The sequence below is a fragment of the Pelodiscus sinensis genome, chromosome 7 (genome assembly GCF_049634645.1).
Source record: "Pelodiscus sinensis isolate JC-2024 chromosome 7, ASM4963464v1, whole genome shotgun sequence".
Lineage (NCBI taxonomy): Eukaryota > Metazoa > Chordata > Testudines > Trionychidae > Pelodiscus > Pelodiscus sinensis.
In genome coordinates this window covers 42,506,974-42,521,898 of record NC_134717.1, presented here as the reverse complement: position 1 = coordinate 42,521,898, position 14,925 = coordinate 42,506,974, and the positions used below count along the sequence as shown (strand labels likewise).

At 44.0% G+C, this 14,925-nt stretch overlaps 1 protein-coding gene across 1 annotated transcript in view; it reads right to left on the bottom strand.

Moving 5' to 3' along the window:
* The window catches only part of MAP3K20 (mitogen-activated protein kinase kinase kinase 20), a 137,282-nt gene extending 127,212 nt beyond the window's left edge, over positions 1 to 10,070 (bottom strand). Inside the window, exon 1 of the mRNA XM_075933640.1 lies at positions 9,878 to 10,070. The gene's annotated coding sequence lies outside the window, so the exon portion shown is untranslated. The remainder of the gene's footprint in view (positions 1 to 9,877) is intronic.
* Between the last annotated feature and the right edge of the window lie 4,855 nt (positions 10,071 to 14,925).

The following is a 14,925-nucleotide window of genomic DNA, read 5'->3' as shown; positions in this document are numbered from 1 at the left end:
CAAAATTGTGCGTCCCCGGGCCCCACGGCGCAGCCCTAGACCCTGCAAAATTATCATCCGCCCCTGCTCAGAGGCTTGTCTATACATGAGCTTGCACCAGTTTAATTAAACTGATTTAGAGAAATCAGGGCAAATCCCTGTGTAAAAAAAGGGATTTAGTTTAAGAAGTGGTTTATTTTGATTTAGCCTCAATCAGTTCCTAATAGAGCTAAACCAAAGTAAGTGCATCCGGGCAACCACTGCACCAATTAAAATTACACCATGAGTTAAACCAGTGCAACTCTGTGTTTAGACAAGCCCTTATGTTTTCTATAATGCTGCTCATCTAAACATCGAGTACTGCCTGGGGCCTGGATTATCTTCTAGGTTCAGGGCCGGACTGAGACATGTGGGCGCCCTGGGCAGGCTAATAATTTGGTGAAACGAGGTGTACCGGTAGTTTGGAATAGGCACCCTAGTCCGAACTACCTAGTTCGAGCCCCGTGTAGCTGCACGGGGTTCGAACCAGCGGGGATTTAAAAATGGCAGCTCCCCGCTTATGCAAATGAAGCCCGGGAAATTCAAATCCCGGGCTTCATTTGCAAGTGCGGTATGCCTACATTACCCTCCTAGTTCGAACTAGGAGGGTAGTGTAGACATACCCAAAGGGATTAAAATTTACATGATAAAATAAATTACTCATTTATGGTAAAAAGCACTACGCCATAGATTATTCAGTTTCAGAATTTCAATGCTTAGAAATTACAGTTCTGTTTCATTGAAAATGTTGAGTTGTGCACCTGCACTACTCTTAATACATCAAACCGAGACAACAGTATATCTAGCAAATTGCATTAGACACCTTGGGAAAAAACATTCTGACAAAAAAGGCAAATGAATTCAAAAGAACAAACCATGATGTACTGACATTTTGAAACTCTAGTGCAGTGGTCTCCAAACTTTTTACACTCAAGATCACTTTTTAAATCTCAGAACAAGTGAAGATCTACTGCCCCAACCCTCCCACAAGGCCCCACCTCCTCTTCCTTGAAGCCCTGTCCTCTCTGTTCTCCTCCTCTCCATCACTAGCTATCCCCAGCCCTTATACACTCTACACTGCTGCTTTTTTTCCAATTCTTCTGTAGGAAAAGATTTTTCCAACATTTAGCCTGTCTAGACTGGACCAATTGTCAGAAAAAGCCCTTCTTTTGGTAGCCTTCTTATTCCTCATGGAACGAGGAATACAGGGCTTGCCAAAAGAGCATGTTTGCTCTTTCACTAAAAAAAAATGGAAGAACAAACATGTCCCTGGATGCAGAAGAGTTTTTCTGGCATATCTCTGGAATCCTGGAAAAACTCCTGCAGTCTTAACTGTACCCTCACTGGGTTGAGACAGGATGTGTAGATTCTGGGGTGGGAATGAGGGATTTGGGTGTGGGAAGGGGTGAGAGGCACAAGCTCTGGGAGAAAATCTGGATGCAGGAGGAGGTGAAGGGGATGCTGGCTCAGGGAGGGGGCTCCAATCTGGGGAGTGTTGGGGCCAGATGGATGGTTGGGCTACTAAGCAAGCCACAGGCTTGTGGATGTGAGGGAGCAGGACTTGGGTTGGGGTATGTGAGGGGCTAAGGGCAGAGGGTTGCAGAAGTGTATGATAGTTTCAGATCTAGAGTCTGGGAGGTGCAGTAGTATTATAATGCTGTGGCCAGATGGGGGCTTTGCCCCAATTGGGGGTTTGTTGGCCAGGCTTCATTTTTAAGACTAGGTCAAACACAAAAAGTTTCTGCATTGTCTTTATTTATGAGAAGGGCAGGGAACCTTTTTGAGTCAGGGGTCACTGACCCACAGAAAAGTCAGTTGGGGCCACACAAGGGAGATGCAAAAAGACCTCCTCCCAAAACCCCCAAGCCTCACTAATGTGGCCCCAACTGTGCTGCTGGGAGCAAGTCATGTAGTACTGGGACAGGGTGTTAGTGGTGCTAGGACAAAGTGTTAGGGGGGGCAAGGGCACAGGATTCTGAGGTGTGGGCAGGGAGTGCCCTGCACCTGCCTCCTCCGAGGACTTTTCCCCACTTCCCCCATGGAGCAGGGAAGCCCAAGTGGGCGCCTCCAATGGGGCCAACTCCCCCCTCCCACAGGGAAGGGTTCACCTAGGCTGAACAACACCATGGCCAGCTGGCCAGGCAGCCCTCCTCTTTCCTCCAGCCCCGCTGCCCTGGCTGCGCTCTGCCCAGGGAGGCTACACTGCGCTCCAGCTGATCGGGAAGCCCTCCCTCTTTCTCCAGCCCAGCTGGAGTGCGGTGCAGCCTCCCCGGGCTGAGCGCGGGGCAGCTGGGCTTGAACCAAAGAGGAGCTGCTGCCCTGCCAGCTGCCCGTGGTTTTAAATCGAGGTGCATCGCTCCAATGTGGGCTGGTCTGGAGGTTCCGAGGGGAAGCTGCCTGATCATCTGGCCGCGGTGTACAGCAGAGGTGGCACCCCGCTCCAGCCAATGGGGGAGCTTTCCCTCTGCTCCACATGGAGCATGGTGCACCTGGGCTGAGCCAGCGCCATGGCCAGCTGGCCGGACAGCCGCTCCTCTTTGCTCTCCAGCCCAGCTGCACTGTGCTCAGCCCGGGGATGCTGCGCCTGAGCTGGGGCAAAAGAAGAAGGGCTTCCCGATCAGCAGGAGCATGACACAGCTTCCCCGGGCTGAGCACAGGGCAGTTGGGCTGGAGGAAAGAGGAGCGGCTTCCCGGCCAGCTGGCCCTGGCACTCAGCCCAGGTGCACCACGCTCCACATGGGCTGAGTCTAAGAAGCAGAGAGAGGGAAAGCCCCTGCCCTGATCGGCTGGTAGGAGCCTAGGGGGGCTAAACAGAAGAAAAACTGAGGCTCTGGCAGCACCCTCACCTTTAATTCACCACCCCTCAGGAGCTGCGGAGTCTCAGGGCAGGAGCTGGGGCTGCAGGCGGGATGCATCTGGGCGAAGCAGCTGCCGCTCTACTGAGTTCCATGGGTCAACCCGGGATGTTTTACTGCTCCCCATAGGATGGCGCCCCGGGCGGCTGCCTGGCTCGCCCACCCCTTAGTCGAGCCCTGTCTAGCTTACATATCTGAATGGCACCTAGCACGAAGGGGACCAGGTCACTGTCTGGGATTCCTACACTCTACTGTAATACTAAGAATGAATGGTAAGTTTACCCAAGGTTTCAATGCAACTGTACTATGGTTTTTAGATTACAGCTGACTAGAAATCCTGTTTCAATCACTATTTGATTACTGCAGGTCTCCAGATGTGAAGCAACAACTGATTCTTTAAACACTGTGTAGGAGGACTACCTGAGGTGTACTCTCAGTTTTCTTGCTTATCTTTAAACATTATTACTTACTATCAGACACTGATAAAGTCCCATAAGGCTGGTTGACTATTTAAATCCGTGATGAAAGACACAACATACTACTTTTACTGAAGGCATTTTTTTCCCCTAAGAGGCAAATTTGGGACACAGAATTTATGGACAAACACAGTTTGTGTCTCAGACCATCTGGATTCTCCTTTTTACCAAACCTTCTGAGCTGACGTGTATTGTTGTTGGTGTGTTATGAGCTGAGATGAATCTTATTTATGTGACAACCGTTTTTGGTTGCTTCCCTACGAAAGTCTAATGTTATTGCATTTACGTTAGTGTTTATTAACCTTATGCAGGTTCAAAGCTTTTGAAAATGTGTTGTATATAGATGAAGAACACTTTTAGAAATTGGTCAATCTTGCCAAATTCTAGACTCTTTTTTGGATGAAATCAATTGTATCTTCCTGCTTCTTTGCCATTAGCCCCTTGCTTGAGTCCAGAAACAACCATCCATTTGCTCTCTTCACTTCAGCAGTTTTCATTTATGAAGGTTTATGCAATATTACAGGTGTACCTGGTACTGTGCAGACAAAAGAAAAGACAAGCTCCCTACTCTGAGGATCTTGCATCCTAAAGCCACAATCCTGAAAACACTGATGAACTTACTTCAGTCATGTGAGCAGTCTCACTGAAGCTGATGGAATTACTCATTGCAGTAAAGTTACTTACATGAATAATGTATATAGGATTGGACTATAAATTAGACGGAGACTTGTAAACAGAAGTTGACAAATGGTTGAGCTGGAGATGACAAGAGTAGCATGAACAAATGGGAAGGGAAAATGCTCTCAGGGAAACAGGTAACTTATTTCCTGTATTTACCATCGGCATTAAATAGTTGTCAGGGCTACCTAATGATTTTAAATTATTGTAGAACATATAGATCCCTTACCCCATAGCAGAGAACAAATTACTCACCTGGATTCTCAAAGCCATACTACAACTAGGAATGTTAACTATCGTGTTTTTGTGTAAATGTGTAACCATTCAAATTCTTAGCAGTGACACATTTACATACGGGGAAGGGGCATCAGTGTGAGGGGAGGGGGCAGGCAGCTCTGTGGAGCCGGTGCTTGTGGGGACAAACATAGTTTCTCTCTCTATGGGAGGCAGTGGCGATGGGGGGGGGGAGGGGAAAGGCAAGCGGCTCTGTGGGAACCAGCACACGTGGGGAGCCAGCGTAAAAGCCCAGTTTTATCAGTTAATCATTTAAATGATTATACACTAACATCCCTAACACATAGCAAGATCTCATGCTATTAAGACTTCATTACATTAGACCAAATACACCTGTCATCATATCACAAGGCATAAATAGAATTATACTTGTCATATAAGTGAACAAAGTGCATTTTGTAATGTTGCTTTTCTTTCCTTTGTTCATACACTCACCAATTCCCAAAATCCACAATGGGTCTTCTCCATCAATGAGAATTACTAAAAAGTTATTTTATGTCTATCTTTACTCCTTTCCAATACAAAGTTTATCTACTACTGTCTACAAGCCAAGAGACATGAGTCACTGGCATATATTATCATTAATATAGTTTAAAGATGACTCATGGGTCATACTGCACTCTTCAAAATTTATTTTCCAGTGAGCTCATGGGAGATTTATGCAGGTAGCTGCTATTAATACAGGTATCTGTACTTAATAATGCCACCATGACTTATGCACAGTCGCCCTCTTCTGGATGAGAGAATGGACCTATGTTATTTCATACCTATAGTATAGACACAAAACAGCTAATCCTTAAGGGGAAGGATTAATCCCTTTGTTTTCTGGGATAAAACAATTGTTTGGATATCTCTGTTACTCCTATATGAGAATATTACAAATTCAGTTATTAATGAACTTGTCAGCCTGTTTTAAGAGGTGCTTTACAACTGTGTGACAAATCTGGGCTTATACAGTGGATCAACAGAAATTCTTATAGTTCATTTGGCCCCCAACTGAGTTTTTATCCTTCTACTCCAAAACAAGTGTTTCACTCTTCTACTCTTGAGCACTACATTTTACAGATCTTTCCAGACAAGAGCATCTTTCATTGTAAGTTTTCTGTTTTTCTTCTTTCAAAAAGCACTACCAGAATAGTCTGAAACTTTGTACTCCCTATAGTCGTATCATTTTTTCAGAGCTTCTAGCTGTTGTTATTGTACTACAGCAGGGGGGGAAATGATGTTAATTGGCTTTGTTGTCTATGAAGCGAAGCTGCGGCAGCTCAGTTATACTGTGAATTATGAATATTTGAAGCAATAGTTCAGTCATTATCTCTCTCTCAGGTATTTCTAACGTACCTATCACCTTACAAAAATAAAGAGTTTTCCCTCCTTGAACTTCAATTTTTATTTCTGTCAGTTAACGTGAGCTGGCAGTCATACAACCTAAGAACTGACCCCCATCTTCTCCTTTGAAAGATTTTTTTCTTCCTTACAATAATTTCTGCAGTGATCTTAGGAAATTGTTGACTTTTGCACCTAAGAGAAGAGGATCTAAGCTACACTGTGTTGTATTTTAGATTCTATTTTAATTCAGTGACTAGTAGTCTGTTATTGTATGTTGCTTTGTATGATACAATACGGCAACATACAGCAACAGCATGCTCAGTTCAATACAGTAATAAACTCTCAGCATCCTTAATACCAACTGATAGCTATCCATTAATGCCCATATTTAACTATGAGTCTCATTCACTTCGAAGTGGGAATAACCAGGAAGTAAAAGCTCTATACTGAAACTCGGAATTTCCCCCAAATTCTTCCATTGGGAAAAGAGGCAAGAAGGATAGCTTGTTCTCTCTCATCCTCTCTTAACATATTAATCTTGGGGATCCACGGAAGACACCTGCCAGATGCTCTTTGCCTTCACTCTGTCATCAAGCCTCAGTAGTTTTTACAGAGACAGGTTTCCTTGACCTCTCCCTGGATCTTCTCTACTGGATGACGGAATCCTGCAGCAATGTTAGTATGGAACCTGATGAAACCACCCACTTCCCCCATCTTCTCCAAGGGCTTATGTTCATTACACAGTGGATCGATGCTCCATTTTAGACATGATAATTCAACCTTTGAGCACTCTCTCATCCTCTCCAGTACTCCACCAGGATGAGAAGAGCAGCCCACTCCAACCTTATCACACAGAAGACACCACAATAAGAGTTGGACTTCAGCTACACTACTTGCAAAGCTGAAGTTGCATAGGTTAGATTGACAGGAGGGCGTGTAGTGTAGACTAGGCCCAATTCTGCAAAAAGGCTTGCATGTGTGGATGGGGAAATGCTACAGAAGAACAACTCCAACTTCACAGGGAAGGACTGAGCTCTAATATTTATCAGTTACTACTCATATCACAGATTGAGTTGCCACTGAGGGTTTTACATATGAGAGAGACACAAAAGAACTATCAGGATTAGCAGAACTTGCACAATATGTCTCTGTCCCAGTATACCTGTGTTAGGTTTGTGTGTATGTACAAAACAGAATACTGAATCTGTCCTGTTACACAATTCCCTGGAGCTATTTCACTGTGCAATTGTTTGGTTTACTTACAGTGATCCTTTTACAGATCATCATGGAGCACTACTACATCATTCACTCCCCTTACCTCACTTTCTGATTTTGTAACACAGTCAAAGCAGTTTTCATTGCTTCTCTGGGGTCGCACACAGCTAACATATTGCCAATAAAGTAGTACTTCATTTGTACTAGCTTAAAATACACAGTAGCATGTGCCAAGTTTCCTTATTTGGCAAAACAGTTCCTTGGCTTTCATTATCTTTGATCATCCATTTTTAGAACATCCTCAAGCTTTTGTGTTCTTCTGATACTGTCTCTAGTCCTAGAGGAGTTCAAATATATTCCATTCAAGAGGAAAAATTTAAATAAAAACATTAAAAGAAGTTATCCATTGCTTTGTCTGACTGGAAAATGGACAAGGAATCACTCTGGTAATCTGTTAAACTGTGTACAGGCAGTCCCCGGGTTACATGAATCCGACTTACATTGGATCCCTACTTACAAACGGGGTGAGGCAACCCCACAGTAGCTGCTTCCCCTCAGCAGACCAGGGAGACGCGAAGCTAGCGCCTCCCCCCCCAGCAGACCAGGGAGACACGGAGCGGCTTTTCTCAGCAGACACCTCAGCTTGAGAATAAAGGACTGAGGGAAGTGAGGTGTGGGAGAATAAAACTGAGCTCTGGAGAAATGTTTGGCTAGAGTTTCCCCTACAATATGTACCAGTTCCGACTTACATACAAATTCAACTTAAGAACAAACCTACAGTCCCTATCTTGTACGTAACCCGGGGACTGCCTGTATTATATAAAGAAATAAAAAATGCAGAAGAAACATTATGTATATAAACCAGAGCTATCATCATTCCATTGTTTATGATACAAATTAAAGGATAAGATATAAATTCCAAGCACTCTTCCAACATAAACATTTTGCTAATCTTCCTCTAATTCTAACAATAAATTAAAACAAAAACACTGCTATGTTTCCCAATCTACCAAACTTCCTAAATGAAGTTAATCAACTAATAAAAAGCACTACACTAGCTAAGATTTAAAACTAGGTTCTGCATACCTTCCCTCACATGATTGATTATTGTTCTACCATCTTGTGTGTCTGAAAATTAAGGAATTATAAATTTCTATAACTTATTTTTAATTTTGTCTGAATAGCTGAAGTTTATGTAATTATTAATTTTAGAGGAAGATAGAACACTGCAGAGCTTAGTTTAAATGATTCAGAACTATTCTCTTTTAGATATTTATTGCATGTGGAGATTAAAATATCTGAAACATGCAGACTCTTTAAATAGAAAATACACACCCAGACATACTATGTTACTTATACCATTTTAGTTACAACTTTAGTTACACTAATATTTGTTATTTCCCAATGATGAAAGAAGTTTACAAGGCTTTGATTCTGCAATCAGATCTGTGGAACTATGGGTCTCCACACAGGCATCTGCATTTCTGATTTCAGGATCAATGTCTACATATTTTTGTCAGGGTCTTGATTTGTTTAGTTTCATTTGTCTCAAGAAGCCCGATCCTACTCCCACTAAACTCAGACATACTGGACTGGGCCGTAAAGATGTTTTCCAATCACCGCCACATCAAGCTATATCACTTCCAGTTCATCCAGTATTTTCAAATTAGTTCTGCTTTCTGAATTCAAAACTAAATATCCATTGCATGCTGATGGTTAGCCACTAAACCTAAGAGAATCATACTGGATGGGGAGTTTATAGAAAAAATATAAAAATAAAGTCACATTCAAGGCAAGAAATATTATAGATGTAGAAATACCCCTACATAGAATCAAAATGGCAGGAAGAATATATTGCTTTGCTGTGGAAGAGGAGGGAAGAAACGTAAAGTTCAAGAGTTAGAACTTCAGGAGTGTATTTGCAAAACTCAAGGAAAAGGCAGCATGGGTTCAGTGTATTTAATATAATCTGTACGCAAAATGAAATCAGATTTCAAGTGAATTAAGAAGAAAGATGTTCTCTGTTAAATGTTAATTGTTCAAGCAAAATATAATCAGAAATGATGCTCTCTTTAGAAGCAAATTTCTTATTCTGAGTTATTTGTTACATCACTGTATGCTAGCACACTGTCACTCACTAATCGTTAATATCATCCAATACTAAAAATGCAAGCCATTACAGAGTGCCCCAGAACTGAATTAAACTATAAAGTGCCCCAACAAAAGCAAAACCAAATGAAAGGATTTTGTTTTTCAAAGAAATTGGCCGGCTCTGGATGCTGAGCCCAGGACTCTGCTCCAAGGAGGAAAAGTCACGTCGCAGACTGGCATATTAAAATATCTCCAAGGACTTTCATAGCTGCTCTGACTTAGAGGGGAACATGTCAGAAAAGGGAAGAGAAAAATAACAAATGGCATCCTGGTGCTGAACTCTGACTGCAGTTGCATCTGTGTCCTACCCAGACGTCAGAGGAGCTCCACAGATCACACGGTGCAACTGAGATCAGAACCAGGACCAGCGGCACAGCCGCAGGGGGAATCAGTCGCACAGACGTGAACTATGCGAGACTGACAGGCCAGGCGTGTGAGCAGCGTGGCTCTTACCTCCCCTTGCTCTGGCTGCCAGGGCTGAAAGTTACAGGGGAACAGGGCTGGAGTGCGGGGCGCTGTTCGTTCCGGGCATGGGGCTGGCCTGGAGCCACCACCCCGCCGGGGCAGGGCAGCGCTCGGGACAAAGCGGCCACGCCAGGGCAGAAGCGGCTTGAGCCCGAGCCGGAGCCCGGCTGGCGCCAGCCCTCTGCTGGCGCAGTGGAGCCGCAGCTCGTCACCGTGCGGGGCAGGGAGCTGGCTCCTGCGGAGCGGCGGCTCCAGAGGCCCGCGCAGCGCCCCGCGTCCCGGGCGGAGCCGGTGGGCGCCCCACAGGCAGCGAGCGCAGGCTCCGGCCCCTCCTCTCCTCCCCCCCGGGAGCCCGGGCCGGCGGTGCCCGCGAGCAGCCGGCCGCAAACAACTCACCTGGGCGCTTGCGGGGAGGCTGGAACCAGCGTGACCGCGTCTGCCGGGAGTCTCCCACGCTTCCGGTTCGCGTCCAGCAGTCAGCCGCACTCCCCGCCTCCCTGCAGCCAGCGCCACCCCGCGCTGCCCCAGCGGGCGCCGAGCCCCCGGGCGCCGCGCCTGCCGAAGCCGGGCGCTCACCTCCCAGCCCCCCCACCGGCCGCCGCTGGGGATGAGAGTCACTGCGCGTGGGACAGAGACAAAATGGGGGTGGAGGAGCCCCCCCCACGTGCGGGACACAAGTGACAGGACAGGGGAGGGCGCAGTTGCCCGGTCTTGTTTGCACAGCAGGTGTTCCCCGGAGTTAGAGCGGAGGGGCACAGGGAGCCTGCCCACAGGCAAGTAGCGTGAAGGGATAGGAAAGTGGGCCAGGAAGAAGTTGGGAAGCCAAGTACCAATAGCTTTTGTGTAAAGTCCAACAGAAGCAGAAAACTTGTGGACAGTAGCCCAGGAGCAGCCTTAGACTAGCTGCCAGCAACTGGCACCCTAGGCAAACCATGCAATCGGCGCCCCTCCCCCCACCGCCAAACCCCTCAATGATATTGTGCCACTGTTTGGCGCCCCATTTAACTTGGTACCCTAGTCGACTGCCTAGTCCGCCTATATGGACGGGCCGCCCCAGTGCCTGGACACCCAAGGCGCCTTGCATGCTAGCCCAGAGATGGGCGAGTATTTTCCAAGAATTTGGTAAGTGGTCACGGATTGCACTTTTCTACATACACTGTCCAACGGTGACCTTCCTACCACTGGTTAAACCTTCACATCAGGATCTATGGTAGGACCTGTTCCGTTCAACATATTTCTTAATGATCTGGAAAATGGTGTGAACAGTGAAGTCACTAAGGCTACTTCTACACTATAAGTTTTCTCTGCAAAAAATATGCTAATGAGGGACTCATCTGCATGAGTCGATCTCATTTACATATTTTCTGCCAAGGCATTTTTGTGCAACAACAAGCAGTGTGCATGTTTTCTTTTTACGCAAAACCCCCTTTTCCCGCAAGATTGGTAGGATCTTGCAGAAAAGGGTTTTTGCGCAAAAAGAAAATGTCTACACTGCCTGTTTCTGTGCAAAAACCCCAGCGCAAAAACGGATCGGCAGAAAATATGCAAATGAGATCAGGACTCATGTAGATGAGTCCCTCATTAGCATATTTTTTCCACAAAAACTCATAGTTTAGATGTAGTCGGCTATGTCTAGACTACGTTCCTCTTTTGAAAGAGGAATATAAATTAGGCAAATCAAAAGTGCAAATAAAGTGCAGATTTAAATATCCTGTCCTTCATTTGCATATTCGCGTCGAAGCGCTTTTTCGAAAAAGGGTTTTTTGAAAGTGAAAGCAAAATCTAGACATGGTTCTTTGGGAAAAAAACATTTTTCAAAAGAACCCGTACTCCTGAAAAAATGAAGATTACGGGTTCTTTCGAAAAAGGTTTTTTTTTCTAAAATACAACGTCTAGACTGCGCTTTCACTTTTGAAAAACTCTTTTTTGAAAAAGCGCTCGGACACAAATATGTAAATGAAGCACAGGATATTTAAATTTGCTTCATTTGCACTTTCTATTTGCCTAATTTACATTCCTCTTTCGAAAGAGGAAAGTAATCAAGACATAGCCTAAGTCTGCAGATGATACAAAATTATTCCAGATAATTCAATCCAAAGCATATGAGGAGGAGTAACAGCGCGAGCTCCCAAAAATGGGAGACAAAATGGCAGATGAAATTCAGTGTTGATAAATGCAAATTATTGCACATTGGAAAAAATAATCCTAACTATACATTCGTAATTATGGGTTCTAAAATAGCTATTAACACTCAAGAAAAAAATCTTGGAGTTACCATGGTTAGTTCTGTGAAAAGTTTCCCTCATTGTTTAGCTGTACTCAGATTAGAAAAAGGATAGAAAAGAAGACACAAAATACAATGCCACTACATAAACCCATAGTGAGCACTCACCTTGAATACTGTGTCCAGTTCTGTGTCCAGCTAAATCAAGTAACATCTCAGAATCAAAATAGTAGAACTGGACATAGTTCACATAAGATGATCAAAGGCATTGATTGACTTCCATTCCAGGAGAAACTTAAAGAATTAGGATTGCTCATTTTAGAAATGAGACAACAAAGGGGGAATATGACAAAGGTCTATAAATTGTGAGTAGTGTGGAAAAAAGTGAATAGAAATGTGTTTATGTTCCCTTACCTACAATAGAAAAAATTAGGGACCACCATGAAATTAATAGACAGCATGTATAGTACAAAAAGAGGAAGTATGTTTTCTTATGATACACAATTAGTCTGTGGAACTCGTTGCCCTGGGGTGTTGTGATGGTCAAAAGAATAAGTAGATCCACCAAACAATTGGATAAATTCTTGGCAAGATTGGTCAAACAATGTCTATTAGCCAATGTGATAAGGAATGACTGCCCATCTTGGGGCAACTGTTACTATGGAGCACACTATAATTGCCCTATTTATACAGTCTTCCTCAAACTCTGCTATGAACCACTGTCAGAAACAAAATATGAGCAAGATGGACTATGGTCTGATCTAGTAGGGCAGATTTTATGTTTGTATGCATGGAAGCACGCCTATTATCCATTCCTCTGGCCAGAATATTTTATCCCTTCGTTGCTTAAAAAAATGTTTAACAACAGGAAACTGATCTTAAGGCTGTGAAGGAAGAGCATGTTTCTATCATTTCACTTCATAAATTATTATTCAGATTAAAAAAATTTACTTTTCTGCACAACAGCTGCACATGTGTAAAAGATCTTATACTGAATATGACAGAGAAGCTATAGGTAAAATTTGTTTCACAGTTATAGTTTACATTGCATTCAGCCTCTCATTTTATCTCTACACAGGGCTAAAAAAGGAGCATACAAATTCAGTCAGCTGTTTGCAGGTGCTGTTTTGCTCAGGAAAAAAAACATAGTTTTTCTCAATTAACAATAAATGGATGAATGCAAAACTTTATTGCAAATTGATAGTAAGCTGTCACATTTCTAAGGAGATGACACAAAAGAGTTTGAAGCAAATAAAATTGTTTCCAGACAGGCAATTGCATTAAGTGTGTGTGTGTATACAAGCGAAAAAGGAGGTTGTAGCCATTGAGGCACAAGTTCTGGATTGCAGTCATTGGTTTGCCACAAACTTCCTATGTAAACATGGATGAGTCACAAGGCTTAATCCAAAGGTGCTACACACTCACCACCTCCATTAAAATTATCAGGAACTGAGAATGCTCAGAACCTCTAAAAAACAGTTAATGGGACAGTAATCCTTTGAAGAAGTGCAGTAACTAGGTATTTTTGCACCTGGGGCAAAATATTAATTATGCTCCCGTCTCCTTAGGTTAGCACCCGTTGCACTTTTTACTTTAGCAGCTTATTATTTTTACTTACTGCATCTTTGCGCCCCAGTTTATGAAGTGCCCAAGGCCAGTGCCTCGCTTGCCCCACTCTTGTTACGGCCCTGCTTTGAAGGGGTGTTGAAAGGCTAAATGAATGAACGTTTAAAAGCTTCAGAGGGGTAGCTGAGTTAGTCTGTAACAGGTAAAACTTAAAAACTAACAAATAGACTAGTAGCTCCTTAGGCTGTCTCTAAACTACATCCCTTTCTTGAAAAAGGGATGTAAATTAGACACTTCAAGGCACTCATTAATGGATCTCAAAGTCACTGTGGTTTTTTAGGCCAATTCTACAAGCCAAATGCACAGGGAAGTGTTGGAACTTAACTTCATTTACAAGTTTGGGACCGGTCACAAAGATAGGAATAGAGACATTACTGGGCTAGCACACTACTTTCCACATCCTAATGACTTAACCAACCAACCAATGTATACTTAAGAAAAATTTGCAACTTCTCTATAAGCTTCATGTAACATGAACACTCTAATTTGCTATTTTTCCCCTTCCTTCTCCCTCTCTCCTTCTCCCCTATTTATTTTGGAACTGGACTTTTAATACTCCAGTCATCTGAAGAAGTGGGTTGTACCCATGTGTCAGCCGACGGTCAGGGCAGTGAGTCCCTTATGACCGGCTGAAGTTCTTTTAAATTGTGCTTGGTTCTGTTACAGCAACTGAAGGAGTCAGGTTAAAGCTTAAACAGTTACTATTTTATTGTTACAGGGTAAATTTAGCTGTTAAATGCTACTACTGTGTTACAGATAACACAGACACTACAAAGGACAGGACAGAAATTACACTAATAAGTCACTTACAGGTACCATGAAACCCTTTGGTTCTCTGAGCTCTTATTAAATGCATGCAAAATAGACACATAGCAGGTACATATTCTCACCCCTGCGTTCCAGACTTGGCGTGGCCAGCGTCTTTCTCTCAATCCCTCGGGAAGAAGTAGGGTGAGGTTGGGCGTCCCACAGACCTCGGGAGACAATCAATACCTGCCAGCAGGTATAGATGATTGGAGCTCAAATGGGGTGGGCTGCTGAACCTCTTTTATACCCCTTGGGTCATGTAGGCTTCTTCCTGGTTTCAAGTGGCCAATTAGGAAAAATGGCTTTGAATGCCAAGTTTCCCACGAAGGGTGCAAAGCATAATTTACACCTGGGAAAATGCAGACAATGGGCACCTCTGGTATGTGATGGGCGAAGATTCCTCTCCTGGGACAGTGCAGGCGTGTCAATTACTGGTACTAGCCATCAGGGCGACGGGAGGCCCCGGGTCGTCAGCTAGCCCATTTACTGTCTGGTTTCTGTTTATGGTAGAGTCAGGGACAGGCAGCAAACCTGTGTTCCCAGGGCATCAAAGGCTGACTGCCTTTCTCTTGCTCTCTGGGGGGGGGGGGGGGGGGAAACAAGATGGGGCTCGTGGAAAAACAAGATGGGGTTTTTGTGTCTGGCTACACCATGAAAGCTCATGATACTATCTACATGTTTTGTTAGTCTTTAAGGTGCTGTTAGACTATTAATTTTTTTTTAAGTTTTTCCAGTTACCTACTAACTCGGCTACCCCTCTGAAGGTTTCTGTATGTTTGCTTTTTGG